This window comes from Stegodyphus dumicola, chromosome 5 (assembly GCF_044657685.1).
Source record: "Stegodyphus dumicola isolate Sdum_Otavi_A_Nest chromosome 5, ASM4465768v1".
Taxonomy (NCBI): Eukaryota; Metazoa; Arthropoda; class Arachnida; order Araneae; family Eresidae; genus Stegodyphus; species Stegodyphus dumicola.
In genome coordinates, this window is record NC_140772.1 from 165,274,153 (window position 1) to 165,296,083 (window position 21,931).

General features: G+C 34.1%; 1 protein-coding gene across 5 annotated transcripts in view; it reads right to left on the reverse strand.

Annotated features, from left to right (window-relative positions):
- The window catches only part of LOC118204028 (uncharacterized), a 53,547-nt gene extending 38,173 nt beyond the window's left edge, over window positions 1-15,374 (reverse strand). For 2 of the 5 annotated variants that reach the window (XR_015041329.1, XR_015041332.1), the window contains exon 1: window positions 15,268-15,355. The gene's annotated coding sequence lies outside the window, so the exon portion shown is untranslated. Of the gene's footprint in view, window positions 1-9,579; window positions 9,945-15,267 lie in introns of those variants that run through there. The other 3 variants (XR_015041331.1, XR_015041330.1, XR_004760714.2) reach the window with 2 other exon arrangements.
- Window positions 15,375-21,931: the final 6,557 nt, after the last annotated feature.

The window sequence follows — 21,931 nt, forward strand, 5'->3', positions numbered from 1 at the left end:
TTTCTTTTCCTAAGTGAGGAAAACTGTTCACGTTGATTCATACTAGCGAAGATGGTTTAATTAATTTGATAATGATATATCAAGGAGAACTTTCAAAAGAAAACTGATACGTATCCATGTTAAATATGGAGGAAATCGCGAAAATACCCATGGAGCCAGCCCCTTCACCTGGAACCAAACCCAAGTTGAATTACCAGTGGTCAGCGACTTTACCGCTCGGCTGCCGAAGGGCCGCTAATGAACATAAAAATTATGTAAAGTGCAAATTTGCGGTTTTCTAGAAACCACGCAGGCGTTTGTGATATACGGAGTTACCCAGCGAGTTGAATATCTGTTAAGTATTATCTGCAAATGAGCTGGTATTTTCTCAGTTTCGGTTAAGAAAATAATATTAAAGGATATCATATCCAGAGTTTTTTTACCATTAAAGATCATATAATCACTTTGATATGGCATAGAATTCCAATTTCTATTAATATATTATAATTATATATTTTTATGCTTTTATTCAAGAGGAGCTGAGAGCCACGGGACGAGTGTTTCCTATGTCTGGTCTAGTATTACCGACCTAGACATATGCATTTATTTCATGTTTCGTCTGCACGTCAAAATGTTTTTCCATTGCTAAATATTTAATATATATACTATTCTCAATTTTCCATTTTTTTTTGGGGGGGGGGGATCGGCGAAGTACCATAATACAAAATAAAGGTGTAAGGCTCACCGTTATTTAAAGGGTCCTAGGCTAGTAGAATATACGACCAAGCGTCAGGTCACTTGTAATATAGCAATTATTTCTTTTGCTGAATTTTGGCCATGACAAAGTATAAGTCTAAAAATGAATTTAGGCTACGTTTTTATGTTATTTAAATAAATTGCTTATAAAATTGTATTAAATAAAATACCAAACACATATTTACATTCAATTGCTTCTATACGTGCATATTAAACGTAGAAATATTACACACATTAAATGAATTGCCTATGCGTATTGGTAACCAATTTCTTGCCATGGCCACTAAAATACATAATTACCGTAACTTTTATTTTCATGGTAATTCACAGTTTTTGTAAACAATGGAAGTTGTACCCATGTCTAGTCTTGAAATACATATGTAGCGTATAACACCAAACCTAAATATTTTACGCAAAACGGAGGACGTCTTCTAATAAATATTGAAAATTAAACTCCATAATTTGAATATATATAATTTTATATCAGAGCACCCGGAAAGCTATTTTTCTCAAAATCAAAATGCCTTCTTTTAATTAACTTTTCTTTCATTATTGCTGGAGTACTCCGAGTGGACCTCATAAGAAAAATCGAATATTCCTGCTCACATTATGAAATTTCTGCATCTATTCCGAACAGTCTGCAATGGCCGAGTGCTTCCGCTGAATACTGGTGTATTGATCAAGCTCAAACAAGGCGAAGTGGGCTGGCTGCATGGTTGGCTTCCGCAGTTCCCCCCCCCATGTTTAACATAAACACGAGCCCGTTTCTCTTAGATATTCCTACACGAAGACATCCTTCCCTCTTGAGTACATGGCCATCGTGTCTTGTTTCCATATTCAAGTAACCTCACCTGGTAACGATATATTTTGTTTCAGTGCACAAAACTCGTTTGCTTCATATGATGCACCTTTATTTCAAGAGGTGAAAACTGCCTGTCAGACTGATCGTAGAATTGATACACCGCATAGATAAAGTAATGTTCCTGATAAGAAAGTTTAAAGTTGATTTAAAAAGGTTAAGCACGGAAATTTTTACCTTCAAAGATCATAAATATATACACTAGACGACTTTTCTCTGTATAACCTCTCACCTGCCGTCATACACCTTATAGGTGACAGAATGATTTTACACTGCTTCATCCATTGAAGGAGAAATCCTCAGCTCGACGAGTATAGCAGCCTCTCATCCCTCTTTCTGTAACACCAAACCTCTCGACAGGACTTTCGGTTTGGCGTGTGGTTTTTAAATTGCCCTATACCACAAAGACACTGTATTCTTAGAAAAAGATAGCGTTTTACGGGATTCCAAGCGGTGTCCGACAATGTGGCAGTTAGCAAAGCTAACCAGCATACCGTTCAAGGTAAAAGCTTAACTTTTTAAGCGAATCATAAGCGAAGATGAGATGTGGATATTACAGAATATTATGAGAAACAAATTATACGGCAAATTAAATAAACCTCCTCCAGCAGGAGGAATCCAGTAATCTTCATTCCAAGAAAGTGGTGCTCTGAATATGTGGAATTAGTAAGTTTACTTATTGCAAATTTCATCACATCATCAATTCAGAAACAACCGTTCGCACATAGCAATTCTGAGAATGGAGATAAGTGCAGATCGTCCAGAACTGACCGACTGTCAAAGTATCGTGCTTCATTCTGATAATGCTCCGTTTCGCATTTCAGTGAATCTGTCAAAGACTTATTTTATATAGTTACGATGTTTTAATTCATCGCTCATATTTACCTAACCTTGTCTTATTGGATTTTCATCTGCTTAACTCAGTTCAAAACTCTTAGGAGGCTGTTCAGTAGCATCTTCTTTAAAGATAGACTTCATTGATTCGGTAATTATCTAGCTTCCAAAAGAGATGGCGAAATGTCATATGGTGGTTGTGTTATTCAATAAATTTTTCTAGTTTTTCTGGGGTGCATTTTAAATATTTACCATGAAAATATTGCAGAACTTTCCCAATTATATAGTAGTTACGCATTTATATACACATCGCTGCCAGAATATATCATTTAGATATTGTGGAAATTATTTTGATTAATTGATAGATGGTGTTGACGCGACGTGCCTTCTGAATTTCCAAAGACTCTCCACCGGCAGCTCGATAGATGGATGTCTGATGGTTCGCACACTATTTGATTAGGAACATTTCGGTTCCTATTTAAAAGATTTCGATTTTCGATTATGAAAGCATAGATTTATTTGTCAACTGAACCACCATGTTTGATTAATGATCTGTAAATATTGTACATATTAAAAGTTACATTTTAAAGTGATTGATGTCGATTTATAGATCTTAGAATATTTTGAAACAGCTAGTGCATAACGGCCGACAATTGGATTTAGCACATTGCAAGTGTGCGAAGTCAGCAACAACGTAAGACTAAATTTTCTAATTTGTAGAGTAACTATGGCGGAAGAGTCTGTTGCTAAATTAAAATTGAAAAGAAAAGTTATCAGGACCACCGTGTCCAAGATTCTAAAAAAAAATCGAATCGGAATTGAATAAAGGAGAAATTGATACAAATACATTAGAAGAAAGTTTAGACCAATTAACCACGAAATCGAAAACTCAGTGAATTAGATGCAGAGATAGAACGTGACTTGAAATCAGAGGCCGAAGAGTTTGAAACAAATTCTATCTTGTATCGAATACGAAGAGAAAATTCAGTTATGGCGATTCAGAGCAAATAAATTGAAAGAATTAAATAAAGTAATAAATTCGGATAATGAAAACTCTCTTAACGAAACTAATTCTAAAATCGAAAGCAATAAATGTACGCGTCTGCCAAAATTAACCATCGCTAAATTCTATGGAGATTATACCCAGTGGACAAGTTTCTGGAACTCTTATAGTAGCAATCCATGATAATGAATCCATGATAACAAAGATCGAAAAATTTAATTATTTAAAATCGTACATATGCGGCAACGCTGCAAACGCGATATAAGGTTTTTGTATTTCGGAACCAAATTATGATGAAGTTATTGAAATACTTAAAAGCAGGTTTGGCAGGAAAGATATAATTATAAACTAACACATGCAAAAACTCCTGAATCTTACCCCAGTAACCAAATCCAGTGACACTTTAAAACTTCGCAAACTTTGTGACAGTATAGAAACTCAAATACGCAGCTTGAAATCATTAGAAGTCACACCGGATAAATACAGTTATATGTTGATTCCAGCCATAATGAAAACTCTGCCGTCTGGGATTCGTCATCTTTTTTTTAATGTTGACGAATTATTGCAGTTTTTTCGTTTAGAATTGGAAAGTCGCGAGAGAAGCCATCTTTTGCTCTCCACTCATAAATCAGAAAACACTTCCTGTGTTTAAAAAGAGAAGGGAGGGAAGGGGAGTATCGCCCATTCCACTTACCAGCTCTTGGCGCCGGTTAAAGAAAACAAAACTACTAATTGCTCTCTGTTTTGTAATACATCCAAACATGTTACTTAAGACTGAATTACTGACAGTTGATTAGAAGAGAAATTTATTACGCAAGCATGCTAAATGTTACCTTTGCCTGAAATCAAACCACCGCGTAAAGCAATGTCGAAGCGATCTCGTCTGCTCCAAGTGCAAAGGTCGACATAACTGTTCAATATGCTTTCGCGCTGAGAAAGAACGAAATGAAAAAAAAATAAAAGTATAGAACATTCGCATGTTCTTTCAGCGTTCTCACGCAGCAATATTAAAACTATTTCGCTTCAAACGTGTTGCGTAACACTTCGAACAAATACTCAGTCGGTTTTAATAACAGCTCTACTGGATTCAGGTAATATGCGTTCTTTCCTAAGAAAAGAAATCGCGGATAAATTCAAGCTTCCTATTATTCGAACAGAGACTCGGTATTTACGTTTGGAAATAAAACACCCATTAGAAAAACATTTGACGTTGTTAAGATAATATTGCAGAACAAGGAAACACCGAATTTGAAATCGAAATTGAAGCTCTCGTGACTGAACAAATTTCAAGTTCTGATTTACCACCTCCTAATCTTGATAGACACATTTTAGGCAAACAGAAGGTTTACAACTCGCAGACTCTTGGGATTGCAAAGAAAAAATTACTCTTTTGATAGGAGCTGATCATTATTATGTAGTAACTGGGAAACTTAAGCGTTTAAACAAACATTTAGTAGCTGCTGAAACGTCATTCGGTTGGTCTCTGCTAGGTTACACTAAAGGTCCAACACACACGTCCACAGCCTTTAATATCATAGTTGAGGAAGATATAATATCTAATCAGATAAAGAAATTTTGGGAGCTTGAAAGTTTAGGTATAAAACCTGAAAATGAATCATCCGACTCATTAGACAATACTATAATAGAAAAATTCAATCGGAAATTTTATACAAAAATTCTCGTTACAAGGTTAGGCTGCCATGGAAGTTTAATAGAAAATATGAGTTACATGACAATAAAGCGATTGGTTATTTTGATTAATTGGTAGATGGCGCTAGCGTTGCGTGTTGACTCGACGTGCCTTCTGAATTTCCATAGACTCTTCACCGGCAGCTCGATAGATGGATGGATGTCTGATGGCTCGCACACAATTTGATTAGAAACAATTCGGTTCCTATTTAAAAGATTTCGATTTTCGATTATGAAAGCATATAGATTTATTTGTCAACTGAACCACCATGTTTGATTAATGATCTGTAAATATTGTACATATTGAAACTTACATTTTAAAGTGATTGATGTCGATTTATAGATCTTAGAATATTTTGATACAGATATCTATATTGTTATGTAAAATAATTATTTAAATTAAAAACACTCAATGAATTATAAATAATTAAATTTCTTTCGAACCAAATAAAGTATTCGTATAAATAAATTCGAAACAAATAAAGTAAGTCTACCGTTTTAGCAAACCGTACACCTTTTTTGGGGGGGCGGGGGAAAGCAATGCGCCAAGATACTAATCGCACATTTATTAGATTAATTTCAAGCAAATTCGTATCGAGTGGTTGAATTCAATTTGGACAATCTAAGGAAATCTGGTTCATAACCACATTATATACGGAAAATGCCACATGCAGAAGAGCAATCGCTGAGGTAACTGGAAAATCATTGATCAAATTTCGTGAATACAAGACTAATTTAATACTGCAACTAATTATTCTCAAACTCTTTATTCTAATAATTAACAAGAAGTATTCTTAAATGTCATTTTTCTTTAAACTTTTTATTGTTAAATCTATTTCATTCTTCAGCATTCTTTCTACAAGGGTTTAATCACCGTTTTTAAATATCTCCTCTGGAATATGAAAACTAGTTAGTCATAACCGTACATGTCCTGCTTTCGATTCAAATCCGCGAAAAATGGCATGGCATTCAGTCTTTGCTAACCATCACATTGTAAAACCTGAAACAGATCTATATTCCAGTTTTCAACTTTTTAATATGTTCAGTTCTTTAATAAAAATGCATTCTTTTGAAGACTGGAGTTTAGACAAAATTTTGGGCAAGTATAATCAGATTGAAAACTTTATTTCGATTGTTTAGGAAATTCTTATATAAATAGGACATGATTTCGAAACATTTAGAATCAGATATTTAACTTTGCGTAACCAAAATGCAAATTGAAATGTTTTCCATGCACGTATTTACAAAGTTAGATATTTTCAAAGAGAATATCGTATTTGTCTTTCAACAATTCATAGTATCGATAATTAAAAATAATATAAAATAATCTCTTTGGAAAAACTTTACTGCAATAGCCTACTGGTTCATGCAAGCTAAACGTAATTTTACTATTTAATTATTACGCAAAAGTATTTCAAAGCACTCTACAAGGAAAGTAATTGTAGTTTTTCTTCAAACAGAAAGTGCTCAGATTAATAATGATGTAGGCAAATTTCAAAAAACTTAATTTAATAAGGATGCTGCTTCAGAAATTTAATATTTTAGTAATTCACTAAAGACGCGCGCTATGTTCAGTGACGTTTGATTCTGATGATAAATCTTAACATAACATTTAAGTTTATTTTATTTTGATAATTGTTAAAAGTTTTGGCGAGGATTCTTTTTTTAACCAATTGAAAAGAAAACATTCTTTAAAATTTAAACGACGGCAGATTACCAATAGTTTATTCACTGTATATACTTTTACTGCGTTATATACTAGAATATATGTAAATATTCGGAATATTCCATCATTCACGTTGTAGAAGGGGTGTTGGTTAAAAAACGTTTGATTCATACCATTGCTTCAATACAAAATATTTCAGTACAACATTTATTACTTCTTTGTATTTAGAGCCTAAATTAATTTTAATGTTCTCACCTGTAGCAATACGTTATTGTAATAAGTCGTTTTCAAAAGTATTTGGAGTGAAAACAATACATTACTGTTGCACTTTACGAACCATAAACCACTAATTATGTTCTGGAGGACTCCGAATGCAATTGCAATCGATATTAAAATTATAGAGACGAAGCGCATTATAAATACTAATGGAGATTTAATAATATTTCATATTAAACTATCTCAATTTTTACAGATGGGATAATGCATCGGAAGGCTGAATAATTTGAGCTCAATACTTCCGTCAAGAAGTCTAAACGAAATTGGCTCATTCGGTTCAGCAGTAGGCGTAACCATGATAACGGCCATGCAGACATGGTACAGGAATCTTCAGTTACCAAAATCCAAACAGAAAAACCATTTCTTAGAAATCTTAGCTGCAGATCTACTGGGAAGCTCTTTAACGAAATAAGATAAAAGATTTGAAAACGAAAATAACTTTTTAAACATCATATATTAATTCGAGGGCTATATGAGAAGGAAGAGCGACTCCATGGAACATTTTCGTAAGGTAAGTAACGGAATTTTATTTGCGCTACGTAACACTAGGAATGCTATGGCCTAATAAGTGGACTACAATTTAATCAATGAAGAAAAGAAATCTGATGTACAATGGCTTCAGCCACAGCCTAGTAAGTAATATAAAAATCCATTACGTTTCAGTTAATCATTTCATTTCAAATCAACGTTACTCTCTTCCCCAAAATGGTTGACATCTTAAACAGTTAAAATAGATTTTTCAAACGTGTGTCGAAATGCATACTTTCACGATTTCCTACAAGGGTAGAAAACAAAACTATTCTCTTTAAAACCTATTTGGAGAGACGAGAGATTAGTAGTTTTAGTCACTTCCCAGACTTGGCTCGAAATGCAATATTACGTAATGTTCAAATTAGAACGCACATAAACGAATTTTTATTCCAAAATGACGGAACTTTAAACACAAATTTAAATTTATTTCTGGTCTCACCCTCTTGACTATTACGAGAAAACAGCTCATACGTAAATCAAAGTATCAAAATTTCATGCTACTTCCAAATATTAAAGATTACAAAAAACGCGGTTGATATCTAACGAAAGAAAGTTCATTCTTTCTAAACAATATGTCTAAAGCTCACCGATAACTTAAAGCATGTTTTACTGTTCGTGATATTTAAATAGTTCTCTACCTAGACTGAAAAGAAATGCTAGCAGTAAAATGCAGACACCAAGATAAAAGTTTAATTTTTTAGTAACACATAAAAAAGGCAGCATTCCTTAAGCGAAATCTTAAACTCTTGATGAGTGTTTAAAGTTTGATTGGCTTTACTGCACAAAACCTTGAAGGTTATGCACCAGACGAATGGTGAATAAAATCCAAACGTACCAGCACACTGTATCAAATGAATTGTTAACATACCTGTAATGCTGATGCAAGTATGTACAAATGATTGAGAAATGTTCTAGCAACAGGTAGAGCAAAATAAAAGGGAAATAATTCAAATCATACGATAAAAAGATAGTCTTAAAAAATCTTAAGAGCTTGATGTGAGGGTTTCTTCCAATGAGATCTGTTAACATTCGTAGAGATAAAATGATAATGACGTTTCTGACTAAAAGCAGGGCAGCAAATATGATTGAAATGGGAGCATTGCAAGTACCACAAATCTCTATAGGCTCATTAGCGCCTTTCGAGACCTACAGGTGTGTCAGTCTGAATTGACCAATTCGTAGGCGAGGTTTTTTTAGCGGTAAATCCTCCTTTCGATTTCCTTTCTACTCCCAAATTGCGTTTCACCCGCTTTAATTTGTTCAGAGTTTGGCATTCCCAGAGTTCTTGCCACCTGTACATGATCTTTTCTTTGATGTAATTCCGCATGTCTGTAAAAGGGACATCATTTTTAGAGGTAACATCAGTTTTGCTGCAATATTGGCGAGTTCATTGCCTTTGATGCCAGCATGTCCAGGCAGCCAGCAGTAAGCAATATAATAACCTGCGTTTCTCAAACGAAGGTGTGCCTTTAAAATTTCCGAGACGAAAGGGTGGCTAGTATTTGCATTTATTGATTCAAGAGCCCTCAGTGTCGGTGAATTATGAAATTTCTCTTATTCTGCTTAGAAATAAAGGTTAAGGAATTCAGAATGGCAAGAATTTCTGCAGTAATTGCAGAAATGCTTACTACTTTCGATTTCTTTGTCGCAAACAAAAGCTGCCCAGAATTTATGATTATTTGAGCCATCAGTAAAGAGTTTTTAAAGGATCGTTTCAAATTGATAAAATAAGTGTTTGAGTAGTTTAAAATTTCATCATGCTAGAAAACTTGAAGGAATTTAATCCTCTTCATTTCATGAAATACAAGTTCCTGTCTTGTTTTTAATATTCGAAATCAAATTGCTTAAAGTATATTGCACTAAACGATATGTTTGATGTTCAGATTGTTCCTATTAAAATTAGAGATCCAATTTCGTGCACTGATAAGTGGAGTGTGCGTTTAAGATCACTTATTAGTTAAACAAGTTAAACAAGTCCACATGCAATAACCACAAAGCTTCCATGAATTTATTCTTTTTAAAATTCGAGTAAGGTACATAAATGACAGCAAAATTCTTGATATCACTTGACTAGAAGCGAAGTCCTTCATAATCTGAGGAAATATAGACCAGTCAAAGTCAAAGCCGTTATGAAGACTATACTAAGGGTGCGATCTACTCTCTCTCCATCTGGAGCGACATCATCCCAAGCAATATACAGAAGAATACTCCCATAGATTCCACCTCCTATAAATCCAATTCCAATTGCTTTGTAAGATAAAGGCAACAAAAATCTTATTGTTCTGGAGGTTTTGGTCATTGTAAAGCAGATATAAAGGCACCAAGATTTGGATTAAAGGTTTATGTCGAGTCTAGAAAGTAAAGTAAATAATGTTATTTTCGTATAGCTTTCCTCTTAATAAAAAGAGGTCTTATTTTATATAAATTCATCTTTTACATCCAATTTTTGGTATTAATCTATATTAATACAATAAATGCGAAAATTTATGCGCTGAGATTAAGAAATTTACTATATAGTGTGAAAACCTCAAAAGCAAATTTTTGAAAATTGTATAAATCTAAAGTTTGTTGTCTCAGTAACAGAAGTAATAGCTGTGGAATTTAAGTTTACTAAATAAAAAGTTCAAATTTCTTCTCTAAATAGTAATAGGGATCTTGAGAAGCTAGGTAATATTTCAAAACAATTACACGAAAACTTAAATGCACGCGAAATTTCGCATAATAAAACTGAACTTCACATTTAAATGATCTAATGAGCATCAGTACCCACATTTAGTATAAAAACGTGTTTGAAGTTATTACTTTAAACCATATCGCTTAATGTATTAAGTATAGAAACCTAATGTCAGATTTCAGCAAATTTTAGAATGGGAAAAAGAATTTGTTTCAAGATTATATGGATGACAAAGATTAGAGGACTTGCTAAACAGCTGTACGAAACTTTAAAATTCTTGAAATATCCGTTTCTGGTGGTGGTGCATTTAATTATGGCAAAGCACACTAGGGCTATCTGCCTAAGAGGAGGGATGCCTTCGTGGAGGACTTTCTAAGGGAAACTGGCTCGTATACACGTTACACATGGGGAAAACCACGAAAACACCCATGCAGCCAGCCCATTCGCGGGATTCGAACCTCGGACCGAACTACCAGTTTATATCCGTTTCTGAAATTTAGGTTTAACCCGGAACACAATGCATTAACTCGATATTTTATATTTATAGATACTCATTTTTCTATACAAACTGTACAAGCCAATCTAAAAATGCTATTCGTGAATGTTAGAATATATTCGGTAAGCTACAGATAGAACATTTGTAGCTCGACCTGGTTTCAAATAATGACGAATGAAAGTCTGAATGGGGCTTTTATACTACCCCTCCTATTAGTGAAATTAATTCCAGCCGACTTCCCTTAAAGTCCTTAGGGAAGGCATTCGTTCCCTCAAGAGTTAACCCTTGCGTGTTTTGTCGTAATCAAAGTAAACCATAAACATTTCCTAGAAATCACGACTAGTAATTAAGAAAGTAATAAGAAACTTCTGTATTCTTCCAAAAGTTTTAAAAACTGAAGTTTTTGGATAAATATTTAAAAACTTTAAAACAGCGCTTTTATTAAAATATGCAAGTTTAGTACACTTGCACACAATGACTAGGGCAAGATTAGGAGAAAAAATTACATCCGAGAAAACTTATGCCTAGATTTAAACGTAGAGAAAGCCTTGTAAGCGTTTTTTGGGGAAGGAATGGGTATCAATTACAGTTTCTCAAGCTAGGAAAAGCTCTAGTGATGGCAACAGAAGTATTAAGTGCACAAATCAAAACATTGAAACCACTACAAAATCTTTCAATAGAACGAATTTCTTTACCAATTGCATATAATAAATGGCATTTACATAATACTCAAAATCGATTCAAATCACTTCGACTAGGTGACCCACCAACTTTGTAAGGTCATTAGAATTCTGTTGCATCGTTTTAAGAGTTGATTTTGGGAAAAGAACAAGGTTTTCGGAACTAAGTTCAACTGGCCAGGAAGATCCTTTCGCAAGGCAAATGCTTGGAAAAATGAGTTATTGTCGGTGAAGAAATAAGAGTATGCTTTAGACAGAGAAGGCTTTCAACAATCAAGGAAATTGCACTCGAAGTTTGAAACAAGGAGACCATAACAAGCACATTAAATTCATTAAAAATATTCATGAATTTCTGCAAATTGACCAAACTGTAAAGAAATAGCACGCGAGTGTTTTCCAGGTTTTGGATGATAAATCTAAAAAAGGACAGGACAACTGACTGAATGAGTTCGCATTAATACTCGCGTTGATCTATGCTCTTTTAACATTTATGTTCAAAAATTAAAATAAGATTCAAGATTTCGGATATACCGATATGGCAGCTCATAACCCTTTATTTCCGTTGCCAAAACGGCCACTTCGGACTGCTGAGTGTCCTGAAGGAGTTTCTTGAAAATGAAATTTCAAATCCTGTATCAAAATTGGGTGAATGTTGGCGTTCAGTGCAGGGCAGTCGGCGAAAAATATGAAGGTGTATTCAGTGTTGACCAACAAGTTTAATCTTACGATTTGCAACTATATCCCAGATAAGTTTTGACCTTAGTAACAGAAACGTATGTTGGAAATACTCTTTTTCCTTTGCCTATAAGAATTGCACGCTAATTGAAGGGTTAAGCTTAAATTTTTATGTTAACTTTGCTCGATTTTAGAATATTTTGCCAAGTATTTAAAGAAGTCATTTTATCTATAAACCGTATTTTATACATTGATATTTCTTCCATCCAGAATTTGCGTAGAATGCATGCAGATGTGGGACTCACCAACTAAAAATTAACTACCAAATTCTAAAAATATATTCATTACGTTTATATGTAAAAATTTTAAATTGAGGTAACCGACCTCGTTCGAAAGGTTTTTTTCAAAATTCTTTGTTATAATTTAAGAGATTTTTTAATTGGACTGTACTCGCACCTAAACACAATTACTACAAAAATGATAATAAACCTCATTGTAAAATTTATGCAACAAACCGAAAATTTAGATCGAAATTAACAAACACGTCAACCATACCCGACAAGAAAATGATAAGCACATTTTTTGACTTTGTTAGCCATAAACATATAATGAAGTAGTGTACCTTGAAGCCATTGATTCGTTAATAATATATAGCCAAATATATTAGTCGCTCAAAAATTAAATACATACACAATTGAAGGAAAAATATTTTAATTCCGAAAATCGGATTTTAATTCTTACGCATAATATGCACACTCTATACAAAATTGAGATTGATTCCATAAGGAACCTTTAGAGCTATCGTGGTTGCTGTAACCATAAAAAATCAGAAATCGCATTTAAAGTTTTCTGATTAACATTACATGACATATACTCAACTATTCATGTTGCTAAATAAAAATGGGAAGACACATAAAAATGCCTTACCAGATTCTCCAAACATTGAAATGCTTAAAATTAAGAAATATTAAAAAGGATGAAAATTGCATCTTTAATTTCCCTCCAAAGCTTGACTTCCGCTGTAACAGACAGTAACTATGGGTTTGTCGTCTCTCGGAAAAAATGGTGCATCTACAGTTCCAGTCAACATATCAAGAGAAGTAAAGTTATTTCTGATAGCCAATAATGTTGCCTTTAAAACGTTTAAAAAATTAAATTCAGCGAAAATCGATCTTTTGAATGAAGTCGGTTACCTTAACTTTAAATTCCAAAATAAGTTTCATTAATTTACCTTCTTATCAACTGAATATTTCTAAATGTTACTTACGTCAAAATTCATTTTCTAAAGAAAAATATTTTAAAATAAACCTTCTGTGTTAAAACAAGCGACTCTTTCATTACATTACTTTTATGTTCATTTCTAAGATATGGTTTAAAGTTATGAGCAGTTGTTCTTCCTCTGCAACACTACATTTACTTCTACCATTCTAGGTTCATTTAGAAATATCTTAGGTAATATAAACACAATAGCCAACTGGAGAAAGATATATTGTAGGAATATAAAGAAAGGTAATGATTTATAATATACTCTCATGAAACTTTCAAAAGCTTTCCAGTAAATATTAATATACAACTAGTAGTTTTCTCATAATTTGATTTCTGTTTTTGGTGGCTTTACGCAAGATAAGATAGTAGGTATAATTACTTCCTTCAGTATAGCATTTATAGCCAACAAGGTTTGGTTTATTTAATTATGGCAAAGCTCTCGAGGACTATCTGCATAAAAATAATTAAGCATTATTTTTTAAAACCAAAGGACAAACAAATGCTGAAAAATTCCTTTTAGCGCTAAAGGGAAGCCAAGCTTCAAGAGGGAGAAGGAGAAAAATTCTCTTTACGATAGTTATACATAAAAGGTGAAAGAAATCATTTGAACTGATAAATATAAAACACAGTTTAAGTAAACTCAATATTGAGCCAATTTAAAAGTCAAAGTATAAATGCAGTTTAAATTTAAAAAATAGCCATTATTCTCTAAATGTTAACCAGTTTGCTCTTAATTATTTTAATATGCATCAAATTCATGATTTTTAGCGTACAATTATTCATTTGCTAAATGTATAAAAGTAATGAGGTATCAAAATTTGCATCGTAAACCCAACAGTTTAACCGTTATGTAACACGCTCAGTATTAAACTGAATTCTTGGTAATGTTGAATGAATAAAATAATACAAAATCCAGTATATCCATACTTCACAGTAAAAGAAAGCAAAAAGCATACATATTTCCTTTAAAGGAAAACTGTCTTAAGAATTACTAAATAGAAGCTCCCTAGGCGAAATTTTCAGGTTTTTCCGACTATCAAAAAATATTGTTTCTTACGGAAATGTACGAAACAGTTATTTTTCTTCATTAAAGTGGATAATTTGAAGAGACTAATTCAATGAGAGAAGGTTAATAGGCCTATCCACTGAAGACAGATGCACCAATAAAGGAGCATTTCAAGATAATTGGCTCGCATGTGCGTCACACATGTATTAAAGTAGCTGGAAATACTCGTGAAAAGAATTGTTTATAGTCGCCGGGAAGGAAACTTTGAACGAATTACCAGTGCTCAGCTATTTGATCCTGTTCGCCAGCGTGAGAAATTTTGGCGAAACAAGAATTGATCTCTTACCCAAAATAACGGGAGTTCAGACATTCCTATCATCAGGAGACGATTGTTCGTCACACATTCCAAAGATTACTGAATACAATGAATGTGCTAAAGGAACGTGAAAAGTTAAATCCTCGTTAACGAGACATAAATAATTTCACATTAAATGTACACGTTATTTGGGGAATATCAAACATTTACATGCTTTTAACATTTTAGTGGACTTACAATTCTTATTTATTAAAAGTTATATTTAAAATATTTAATTTGCTTTACGTCATTAAAAGCGAATCGATTTTAACTGGAGGTATAATTTCAGAAGGGTTATATAAAATCGGAAAAGCCCACAATGCATTTCGTGATAAGCATATCCTACTGTCACAGACGCACGGAGAATTATTTCAAGAAGCTTCCAATCTTCGAAGGGATATTTAATTTCAAACCTAAAACCTTAAACTGTTTGAAAAATTATTACAAAAAGCAAGCAAACAAAAGAAATTTAAAGATTATCTAACAATAAATAAAGCGAATAACAAAATTATAGTTCTTTACCTCACAGTCGACTGCAAAATTAATCTGGTAACTGCGTTAGCGAAGTACTGCCTCAACCACATATTTCTCCATTTATACTGAACTTCACGGATACGGTTAACTGAAACCTATAACCAAAGAGTACTCCAACATGCATTTATTCAAATTCAACATAATATCATGAAAAAACACTGAGATGTAAAATTTGAATTAGCTTTTATGCAATGCAATTTTATAATATTTACTATATAAAATAATTATGAAGGCAGATTAGTTTTTCTCCACAGTATGTTCTAGCAATATTTAAGTGGATTATATTACCCAGCTGTCTAACTTAATATCAAACTAAAGCAGCTGTCGAACCAAACTTATGGGGAACATAGTCGAATTGAACTGAGATACTAATTTAATAATTTCCATTTTTATTTAATATTAAATATCAACGCCATCTGAACATACTAAATGTGAAACTTACTCAGATTAAAATTTCTGTCTGAAGACTGCTCAGTTAAGATGAAGTAGATAATTTACAATCTTTAGGAAGGAATTATGCTTTTTTTTTTTTTTTTTTTTTTTTCCCTTAGTACATAACTTTTTATTTGAGGTAGAAAGACTAGCAAACGCCTCGAACTCACGGTTTCTTCAAACAGACTATGACATGGAATCAATAATATCACTTTATTTTACGGTTAATTAGGTTGAGTGATTGAAGTAAAACAACTGAAAATCTATTCGCCTATCGTAAGGGAAGCCTTCGTGGAACATTGGTGCAGCCAGCCCGTTTGCTCAGATTTGACGATTCATGCTCAACGATCTTACATCTCGGCCTCTGATAGGCCTTCTTGTAGAAGACAATAATTTATATATTAAATAGCATGTGGTTTCAACTCTGAGATAAAACTTGACGAAAATAATCGACTGAATTAATATTTAAAATCGAAATTTTTCTAAAGTGAATATATTATGTAACATTTTCTCAAACAAATGGAATTCGCTCATTAAAAACAATATACAACAAATTATCGTTGGTATCATGGGTAAGCTTCAAATCCGTTTATGTTTCATGCGTTTGCGTGCATTTTATAGCTGTATTTTTAAGCCTTATACTATTAAAAAATAATGAACATCTTTGGATAAAATCGGATAGAATGATAGCAGAATAATTTAAATTGAAGTAGTTTTGAACTTTTCTGCTAAAGTCATTTTCCCTTCCAAACATCTGGTTAGGTTAGGTTATTTAATTACGGCAAATCCTCGAGGGCTATCTTCCTAAGGGAAGGGATGCCTTCGTGGAGGACTTTCTAAGGGAAACTCGCTCGTATACGCGTTACACATGGGGAAAAACACGAAAACCCATGCAGCCAGCCCGTTCAGCCGTGCAGCACACCCATGCAGCCAGCCCGTTCGCGGGATTCGAACCGCGGACCGAACAACCAGCGATCAGCGACTTTAACGCTCGGCCGCGGTGGGCCCCAAATATCTGGAAGGAGTTCAGCAGTTGAAATATTGTGAATGGAAGAAATGTATACAAGATCCAGCTCTTCGTCATGTAAATGTAAAATTAATTACTTTAGCTTAAATTCCAATTTATTGTAAGAAATTGGCTCAGAAGTTGTTTAAATTTAAGTTCTTAACGGGGAAAATTGCAGGGTTTCACTTAGTTTATTAATAAGTTATTGCAGGGTTTCGCTTAGTTTATTAATAAGTTATTGCAGGGTTTCGCTTAGTTTATTATTAAGTGTTAAACTGCTTTTCTGTCCTCCTCGTGTTCCATTTTCCTCCCAAAATATAAATTTCTAACTCGCGTGACACTCAAGTGAGGCAGTATTTAAAGGCAAGATTTAGGTGGACGAATCAGAACTTGTTCAGCCTGCTGAAGGCCACGTTGTTAATTTGACTTGAGAATTCTGCGGCGTCGCGTTATTCTCGCCATTAGGCTTGACATGCCGGATCTAGATCAGAACCAATTTACGCGTTTTTCTAATTGTAGAGCAGTTAGGCTAACTTACTTTTATTAGTTAACTTCAGTACCTTTGACATGTGCGATAAATGTTGGATAAATGTTGGTTTCTGTAACCACAAGTGGTACCTTTTCTTAATCTTCATTTGAGTTAAATAAATGTGTCCTTTACACCCTTTTTCAAGCTCTGTGATACTTTACGAAACATAGTGATAATTCACTGTAAGTCTTAAAACGTTTCGTGCAATTTATATTTCCAAAGAATGCGAGACGTTATAATGAGCTCCCAAATAGAGAGATGGTTCTTATCGTAAAAATTCGAAACCGAGGGTCATTTTACAAGGATGAATTAAATCAAATGTTTATCTTCGAATCTTTGAATAAGATTTATATCACACTGTAAATTATTTAGCTACCTTTGAAGTTTTTTGGCGCGTTATTCAAGTTTTGTTTTAATGATAATGAACAATAATAAAAGAGCGAACTCCAAATGATAAAAAAACCTTTAAAGCATTCTTAAAATTCTTGTCCTGATAATACTATTTTTCTTCCATGATCTTAAGTTGTTGTATTTTTTTTCACTTGAAATAACATAACAGGTTTTAAAATGTAGGAAACGTTTTGATTCTCGTTGTTTTTCACGACTGCAATTTAACGTTAAAAGCTTTAGTACAAGTATGCCTGTAAGTAAAAGTAAACTTTTACTGTAGCTCTTCACTATGAATACTGAAATAGCTCTTCAACAAGAATTGTTAAATCACAGGCACGTAACCTGCTCTGTAAGCATATACAGCCGCAAAGACAAAACCCTGACCTATTCATTCCCTCTCCTTTTTCCTGCAATAGCAAGGACATACGTAAACTCAGTCCTATCTTTGTGTATCTAAAAGTAAAAGCACGCTTTTTAAGAGAAATAAGCACTTGAAATGCATTTGTGGGCCGCATAACATTGTTTTAGACCGCATTGGACTGGCAACCACTTTGAGAACGCTGCCTTAGATTTCATGACGACCTGATGACAGTTAATACCAACATGCAAGGTCTCATATATTTCTATGGTCTCACGCTTACTTGCTATGCAATCAAAAGTAGTCATAGCTTTTAGAAGTAGCAATAAGAAAGATTTCATTGCATTTATTATTGATATACAACCTACTGCTACTTTTATCTCCAATGAGCAAAGTTTGGTTTTTATTATTATATACTGATAGAAGCATGATTGCTCTGAAAATTGTAAAAAATATTTACCCATCTCACCCAGTTTTAGTTTTTCACTCCTACGATTCTTTTATGTTGATAGCTTTGCATAAAAATTAAAGAAAGTAGAGTATTGGATTGATAATTAAGTTCTCTATAAATAGAGCTTTTCATTAACAATTTGTTATCATTTGGATTAAAATAGTCATAAAGAATTCTCGTGGTGAAAACTTTTAGCATGTGCATCTACTAAGTGGAGGATCTCAGATTAACCCCCACCCCAATTAACTTGTCGTACTTCCTGGGTTTGAGAAAAGTTTTCTTTTTTTTTCAATGACCGGAAGCTTTATTTAATAGTCATTAGACTTGCGCCACTGCAAAGACAGGAAGTGGTGGCCATTTCATTATAGGACCACCTAATAGGTGGCCACCGTAGACTTCTATGAAGAGACGGACAGTTACAACCACGCCTTCTGCGGAATTCAAACTCGGGATCATCGCTACGAACAGGTTCACTAACCACTATACCGGATGAGTGGCGTTTTGAGGAACGTAGTGTGCAAAAAACAGTAAAGGCTGTACAGAGGCATCCAAACTAAAATGTGATGGACCACAGTTCGTCACAGTCTGATTTGATAGAGTGAATCTCAGGCTTCTCGTCAATCACCCTTTAAATTGGCGATAATATAAAGAATTATAGAATTTCATAAACCATGCACCCGTAATGAAAGATGTGAATTGGCAACTCATTGTTCGAATTCCAGCAAAAGCAGAGTTAACTTGGGATAGTTCATGCTCCGAAAATAGGCTGGTAAAAATATATTTACGGGGCCCTTTGGCTGTGATTGCCGATTTTTGGCGGTACATGGACACCGATTTTGTGGAATTCTTTGACTTGTTATTTTGGCTTTCTGTAGCGGCGATTTTTGCGTTACACAAATTCAAAATAACAAGTCAAAGAATTGCACAAACTCGGTATCCGTGTACATATCGACCTATTTTCACTTAAAAAAATCAACAGAGCAGCCAACAAAAAATATATAATCTCAATAAACTACATTTTAAATCAAACATGAAATAACATAAAAACTTCATCTTAGCACTACACAAAGGTGATATCCACTTACCTTATTTACAAATTTCTGTATATTCAGTCAAACAAAATGCCATAACAGCATCCAAAAACTTCCTGAAATTATCTGAACTAGAATATATATACTGCCGTCGCCACATAAATTCACAAAAATAAGAGTCACAAATATCCTCCTTAGTGCTGGTATCCACCGACGCTCGACCATACGCATTTTCCTTCGTACAAACAAGACAAACTTATAATGGCTTCTAAGTAAACGTTCATTTACACACCAGTCAATTAATTCTTTTTTCCCATTCGTTCCAAATCGTACAGAAACTTAAATTAATCTTACTACATTCAGCCATTTTACCGTGTAAACCACAAAATAACAACGTACTTCTTATACAAAATCCGACAAACAAACCAGCCTTTCCAAACCTGTTCCCATCATTCAAATTCACCGCAATCACGCAAACAATTACGTCATAATAGCGTTTCCATAGCATTCAACTACTCATGGTTCTATAAATGAAACAACAACTTTTCGATAATAAAACAACTTGGCGATAAACTAGGTTTACTAGGACATAAGGATGTATGAAAAAGGTACAAGAAGCTTAGGTAATTTAAAACTAGGACAGAAGTTGAAATGCAGTGAGTAGAATCATTTAAACTAGATTGGATTATGTGAATTTCAGAAAAGCACACAAGGGCTATCTGCCTAGGAAACTGGATATCTTTGTGGAAGACTTTTAAAGGAAACTAGCTCGTATTCATGTTGTACATAGGAAAATTCACGAAAACTTCCATGCACCAGACTGTTTGCCGAGACTCAAAAAAGGGTCGAATTACCAGGGTTCAGCGATTTCACCCCTCGACCACAGATGACGGAGAACGACGGCACCTGGCGTCTACCAGAGATAAGTAGGTGCATGCCCCTCCTCCTCCACTATCAAGGCTTATTGTAAAATTTAAGAATTTAGGGCAAAAAATGGTCTTACATGGCCTAGGTGGCTATACAATGGCTACAGATTTGGGAACGGGGGTTACAAGAAACATATTGCAATGCAAGAATATAAAACAGAGAAATTAAAGCGTAAAAATAATACAATAAACTAATAGACGCAGTGGTCTAGGGAGACTTCTGCTCTTTAAGTTTTGGGAATATAACGTATGTACGTCTCCTGATAGTACTTAAGTCCCTGGTGTTCTGAAGTAGCTCCTTTTTCAAGAATAAGGGTGGTGCCAGAATATTTATCTGGTGGTGCCAGAATATTGTTGCTATTCGCCTCCCTGGCAAGTTTGTTGGCTGCTTCTTTGTCTATCAGACCTGCGTATGTTCTGACCCATGCCAGTTGTGTGTGTTTATGGGCATTGCTTTGTGGAAGATGCTGTATGTTGACAATGAGTGGAGAGGAGTAGATATTATTTTAAGACTGCCAGAAAAGTCGGCATATTATCTGAGTAAATAGGGATGAAAAGACAGGGTACGCCAGAGCGCATTCAATAGCCGCTGTTATGGCTAGTACTTCTGCCTGGAAAACGCTGTTCTAGGCTTGTAGATAACCCTTCCATGTGTGAATTGCATGTGCTCCACGAAAAGTGCAAAGTGCCTACTCCATTAGAGGTCTTAGAGTCATTTATAAAGATGGTAAGGTCTGCTTCTCGTATGTGTCGATGGTGCCGATTGCTTTTGATCTCCACATGTGTACCTAAGCCCTTACGCCCCGGTTGCGTGAGCATGGGTTTGATAGGACATTCATACTGGACTGGCTGAATTTTATATTATGGAAATGCATCCAGTCTTAGTTGAATGATCCTGGTGTAGGCAGCCTCCTGTTCTGCTCGAATATGGAGGGGAATCAGTGATTCACTTGAAGTTATAAAATAGGAAATGAAAGGCTGACCAAACATATTTATTCACAAAAGGTGTTTCATTCCTGCGTAATTTAATAAAGACATGTTGAGATGCATTGTGATCGTCATTTTTACTCTTCTTATAAATCTTACTCAGGGTCAAACTTCCTAGAAAACGAAATGCATCCTCAAAAACAAAACTAAAATTTTGAAACAATTTGGCAAAAATACAGGATTGGCAAATGTGGAAGTGATGAGGAAAAAGAAAGATATTTCTGTCCACACCAAAACGTAATTCTGTCAAAAGCAAAGACATAGCTTGCAAAATATTTTCTCCAAAATTGTATATATTTAACATATCCAATGTGTCATATTTCCCAGGTTGATTCTGCTAATTTAACTTAATGTTATGCACCAAATAGTCCTGTGAATGATTTATGTTGAAGGAGAAAACAAGAGAAATAACACCGCAAATTATTGTTAAAGAGTAGATTAATGAAACATTAATTAAGGTTTATTAAATTAACTGGATGATGGCCAGCTAGTGACTTGAATAGTCATTAAAAGTATTTTTAGCCATTCATTTTTCCCAATAG